General features: G+C 38.8%; 1 long non-coding RNA gene across 1 annotated transcript; it reads right to left on the reverse strand.

Annotated features, from left to right (window-relative positions):
* Window positions 1–511: 511 nt before the first annotated feature.
* LOC121906413 lies at window positions 512–3,285 on the reverse strand. The gene is made up of 3 exons (XR_006098624.1): window positions 3,197–3,285; window positions 1,593–1,884; window positions 512–1,155 (listed from the first exon to the last, which is right to left on the reverse strand). It is a non-coding gene; the product is annotated as an uncharacterized LOC121906413 (long non-coding RNA).
* Window positions 3,286–4,927: the final 1,642 nt, after the last annotated feature.

Raw genomic sequence — 4,927 nt, forward strand, 5'->3', positions numbered from 1 at the left:
ACAATATGTCATCACGCAGAGCAGGTATTGCTGACAGGGTGTGACGTTTAGGTGAGAATGCACAATGGCCTCGCGGGTCACTTTTATTCATTATCAAGCCGAGATCACGGTGAAATACTCTCGCACAGGTGTTAATATGTGTCACCTGTGTTGTCACTGTTGAGCTTTAGTCAAACCTATTGAGCTTAAGATAAATCAGTCTGCCAATAGCCTGATGAGCTGATCACTTATTCCAAAATGACTTGCTCTGCTTTCCACCTTCCCTAGAGCTCTCCTGTTGTGCTTTTAAATGATCTCACCGGATTTTGATTTGCTGCTTTCAGAGATAATCTGACAATAAAGCAATATTAAATTGCTTTTGCATGAGACTTGTGGCGCTGATTACTAATAATAAATCCACTTTCTTGGTGCCTTAAAGTTGAGCTAATATTATATTGCTTTTAATAAATTGCTAAGATATCAGTATATATAGTATATTGTTAGTGTTTGTTTTGGCTTATATACTTTTTAGTCAAAATTAAAATGATTAAAAAGAAAAGTTTGTTTTTCTGCTGTGGTTAGCACCCCATATATTACTGTTTTTCAGGGCCATGAATTTAGGTTCCTTCCATTGCACAAAAGCGAGGAGAATTCAAATTTAGGTTTTGCTGAAATATTTATAAATGTTTAAAAGTTGAATTTTATGGAAGATCCTTTGAATACGCCGTCCACTTGGTCTTTATTTATTTTTCAGTTCTCAGTAATAACCCACCATAGATGCTAAAATGTGTTTAACATATAATTTGCTACCGAATAAATTCAAAAACTTGAACACCGCATGACTCACCAGCCATCTCTGAGCACACACGCTCTCCATGAAAAGAAGACAGAATTACCAGGGAACTAGGCCTAGCAAAGAAATGCATCCCACTTGGATGGAAGACCAGCAGTGCATCTTGAAGCTAAGCTTTTGGAAGCAGCCACCCAGAAGTGGTGCCCGAAGCTAGAATTATAGTACTCCACTCTCAGAGTCAATCTTAACTGCGGGGAAATGGGCACTTTTGGCCTCCTTAAGCAGGCTCAGCATCCGACACCTGCTGCAGTCTTGGGTTACAGGTGCATGTTGTTCCTTCAGGGCATTAGTTAGCAGCTCAAACCATCTTCCAGAAGTAAAGCCTAAGAGAGACAGGAATGAAGAAAATGGATGTCAGGAGTTATCTGATGGACTCTGGGTAATGGCGGATACATGTCATGAGATTAATGGTTGTTAGGAATTGCATTAGACAGACGATAAACGATAAGTTCTTGGGACTGAGAAATACAAGATATTTTAAAAGATATTTCTCAGTCGTGTTTATTGAGAAATCAAGACTAAAATAGAAAAAAACAATGTTTTTTCAACAGCACTGTAAATGCAATACACCTCTGTTTAGGCTTGATGAGCAATTTGCATCATTATATCCTGGAAGTTAAGCATTTCAGTCTTGAGATTTCTGTCACAATGCAATCAGCAGACTACTGTGATAAATTCAATACATTCAAAAGAACATATCTAACAGCAGAGTCTTAAGAGAAAAAAATTTCAAGGCAGCTTATTCATTGCCTGCATTCACCGTGAGGGGCTTTTCACAGCGAGCGTTAAGTGCTTGGGACTGAACATGAGGGCCATCATTCACTGACGCCTTCTGCCAGAGCCACTTTTCACCAGTGGAGCTTAGCACATCCTCTTTTGGGTACAGTCAAATTCTAAGCAGCGTTTTTAGAATGTCAAGGCCCTGTGTCGTGTTGCTTCAAAGACAAAGGCCCACAGAAGTCCTGGAGAAGTCAGATTCTCCGCTATTATTCAGTCAGTTGGAAGACAGTGCTGTGGAGCGTTTCTGCTGTGGCAGGAGTTTTCTGAAAGCACTGGGGGGAAAAAAAGAGGACACAGAACAAGATCAGTGAACAGCCTCTACTTTCCCAGGGAGGAGTTTTCCAAAGGTCACAGTGCCCATTTACACACCAATTTACATTGATCAGCACTCTCACGAGTTGTTTATGCACCAGGAGTTTTGCCCAAAACCCCGCTATAAATCAACCACGGACTGAATCCAACATCAAGAAAAATCTAAAACCCCTTTTTCATCTTTGCAGTAGCAAGAATAGCTGCAGCAGAGTCTTTTTCCTGTCGTATCTCTTTGTGCTGTTAGAAACCGTTTGGTTTTCCCCTCCCCAAGTTTAGTTCGCATTTGATGTAGATCAAAGCACAGCACATTTCACAAAGAATCAGGCTGTGAATCCCAGTGGTCACTTGAAAGCACTGACAAAATAAATAAAAAAAGAGGGAAGATAAATTCTACTTGACATGTACTCAGTCAGTCTGTGTTTCGACGTTGTAGAGCTATTTGTCTAATTAATATATCAATGTTTAGTTGGGGTAAAGTGCGTAATTAGCCTACAGTAATGACTCAATCACGTTTCACCCTCTGTTTTGCTTGATGAGGCACCAATGTGTCTTATTTTTTGAGCACTCTCGATTGTTTTCCCAGGATACTGGATATTAGACTTTCATGTGCACTGCAGTCAGCTGAATATATACATAACACAAACATAACCTCATGAATATGAAGATTGTGCACATCAGGGGGTGAGTAACTAACAACAAAGTTGGATTTGTCCTGGTAAACCTGTCATGGGAAACCCAGTGCCAGAGATTAAAAGTAGAGTGTGGTAATATTCTATATTTTTCTTTTTGTCAAAAAAATCTAATGAAATGAGAGAATTAATCTTACAAGTAAGTATAGCTTGTGTAGATAAAGCCTGCTAAATCTCATTTCACTATACCGTAGACCTGTTGGCCAAAAACTAGTAAAAATGTGACTAAAATTGAGATTAAATCAATCCTACTGCTGTAAATATTCACTTGCACACCAGATGTGTATTAATCCACAGTTGAGAACAGTCACTAACAAATGCACTGCTTACTCTTTTAGTAACATTTGTTAAAAACTACTGTGCCTAACTGTTTTCAGATATTACTTTGCCTTTTCTAAAAAAGCAAACATATATTATTATCTGTTTTTAAAGATTTACATATACAGTATGAATGAATGGGATTGGGGTTGAGTGCCACAGACAGGTAATATAAGTCAAATACTATTGAGAGAGACTAATTCATTGTTGATTCAGGTTTTTTCATGAGATTTCTTAAACATATGAAAATAAATGCCAGCTTTACCCTTTAAAGCCACAGTTTCCAGACACGGTGGCCTCTTCCTCCAAACAGGTGGCACACTGCCATGGTCATGATGCCATAATAGATTATCCTAAAGGTGATGCAAGTTTGCAAATGCATGATAATGAGATTCACGCTGAGTTGCAAATCTGTTTTCTTCAGAATTGTCAGTGAACTATGTAACAACAGCTGCTGACTTGTCATGACAACTCTATCAAACAAGACAAAGCATCCAGTCTGGGGATCCATTTTCCAACTGTTTTGTATCATTTGAGTGATGATATAACAGTTTTAAGAGTACAACCTAAAACTTGGGACACAGCATCTGATTACACATGATCAATGCATATTTCGAGCAGAGAGATATTGAGGGACATCAAAAGAGATGGAAGAAAGGGCTGGAGGGGCTGAGAGAAAGATGGATATCGGCCGAGTGATTGAGATGCAGAGCAATAGGGACAGACAAGTAGAGAAGCTGGGTGATGCGTCATTGATTGGCACTCTCATACAGACAGGACAGGTTCCACAGCGTTCGATTTAAAGTGTATTGACGAATGTTCCCCAGCGCTTGGAAATAGGAGGATGTGTTTAATTGGGGGATAAGAAAAGGGGTATATTATAGGGGTATTAGAGGATTAAGAAGGGGCAGAGCAGTGGGGTGGGCAATATTCTGACTCTTTTACACAAATTGTAGAAGCTTGGCAGTGTCTACAATCAATACGTTAATTACAGTAGTGTGTGATAATCACACAGAAATGTTGATGACAGTCGTGTTTTGATTAATGATTATACTGGGAATCAGTCCAAGCACAAAGTGAATATGCCAGAACTGTGACATTAACAGCATAGCATTTCCGGTATACGACTGTTTAAATGTGTATTGATGGACCATGGTAAATGGGTTAAGAGACAGACAGTGAAATGAATGGCAGCACCATAAACAATCAAACATTTAATTGTACATTTCTTTCCACTTAGCAACTCGGATAGCTGAAAATAATCAATTTTAAAAGCCACTGAGTTAAGTCTCAGGAGTGCGGAATCTGTTTTTGGATAAATTTAATGTGCTGTAGACTTATCACCATCATGTTTGAAACCCTTAATACTTCAACTGTGTACAAAAATGATTGAATTTCTGAAACTCCGTCTCTGTATCTCCCCTCACCTCTCAATTCCATCTCTCTTTTTCCTTTCTTCCGTTCTCTTTGAGCATTACAAACACAGCAGAAACCTTCTGAGAAAACATAGTATGGCACAGATTGATTATAAGTCTCTGCTAATACATTAGAGACCGAAACATTGTACGGATGTTGGGGAACATTGAGAGGAAATGGATAAATCTAGCAGTATATGCTTGTCTAATTGCACTGCACAAACAGCTGACTGTAGCCTCTTTTTCTGCAGCACTTTTGTGAGAATTTTTTTTTTTTATATATACAAACTGACGAGAAGTTGATCTGTGATGATAAGCGTATATATTTTCGTATACATCCCTGCTTGTCAATCTAAAAACTGCTCATAAATTCCCTTTCATTTTACCATGCAGCAGTCCTTCAGGGGGGAAAAATGTTTCCAAGCAACTGCTGTAACAGCTTACTAAAAGACAACTATCAAAGAGACAGAATGAAATCACAAATCATTCGTGTGCAGGGCCATTTAACTGCTTCTCTAACATGGTTGGAGGGTTAAGTTGGAGGAATCAATATCTGCCCTCTCCCACACTTGTATGGTTGT

The sequence above is a fragment of the Thunnus maccoyii genome, chromosome 10 (genome assembly GCF_910596095.1).
Source record: "Thunnus maccoyii chromosome 10, fThuMac1.1, whole genome shotgun sequence".
Taxonomy (NCBI): Eukaryota; Metazoa; Chordata; class Actinopteri; order Scombriformes; family Scombridae; genus Thunnus; species Thunnus maccoyii.